Below are 656 nucleotides of genomic sequence, written 5' to 3'. Positions count from 1 at the left end.
AAAATGTCGTGCAGCTGTTGTGGATACAAAGGTTTGTCATTCGTGTTTTTTAATATTCGCAAGATTTTATTCAGTACTTTCGCTACAGTTGGATAACATTTTGTCGTTGTTTCGGGGTATTCAACTTTTAATGCATGCAAACATTGTAGAAGACTGTTCAACCAGCAATCGTTACCCTTATTGATTAAACCTATTGTTATTTCTTTTCTTAGCAAAGACACGTGCATCTTGTGCGACGCACCAATGGATTTGCTGGATTTTGTACGCTCGCTGTCTTTACTTTGTTTGTTTTTCTTTAACATACTTGTATCCTTGAAGCGGAACTATCTAGCCATAATTTAGCTGCCTCTTTCGTTAAAAACGCGTTAGGGCGATTTTTAGAAGCTCTCTTTTTCTTACTACCTTTATGAAAAAAATTTAAGAATGATGACGGTGGACGTCTACTCTGTGTACATTTATTGATTTCTGGAGTTTGCTTAACGGAATTGCCGGTGACTGCTGGAATTGTCCAACTTTAGCATTAGTTTTGGTGTTGATGGAGTCTTTTTCCCCCATGTTTCACTGACTTGCAAATAATCATCAACTTCATCATCTGAAGTGTCATCTGAAGTGTCATCTGAACTTACGATAGTATTGCTTTCGCTTCCTTTGGTATT

At 37.2% G+C, this 656-nt stretch overlaps 1 long non-coding RNA gene across 1 annotated transcript; it reads left to right on the top strand.

The window, feature by feature from the left end:
• Window positions 1–443, top strand: LOC124458269. The gene is made up of 2 exons (XR_006953109.1): window positions 1–31; window positions 213–443. It is a non-coding gene; the product is annotated as an uncharacterized LOC124458269 (long non-coding RNA).
• Window positions 444–656: the final 213 nt, after the last annotated feature.

Source organism: Xenia sp. Carnegie-2017, unplaced genomic scaffold, assembly GCF_021976095.1.
Source record: "Xenia sp. Carnegie-2017 unplaced genomic scaffold, XeniaSp_v1 HiC_scaffold_6, whole genome shotgun sequence".
NCBI classification, from domain to species: Eukaryota; Metazoa; Cnidaria; class Anthozoa; order Malacalcyonacea; family Xeniidae; genus Xenia; species Xenia sp. Carnegie-2017.
The sequence above is the reverse complement of the archived record's forward strand: the minus strand, read 5'-3'. Positions and strand labels throughout refer to the sequence as shown.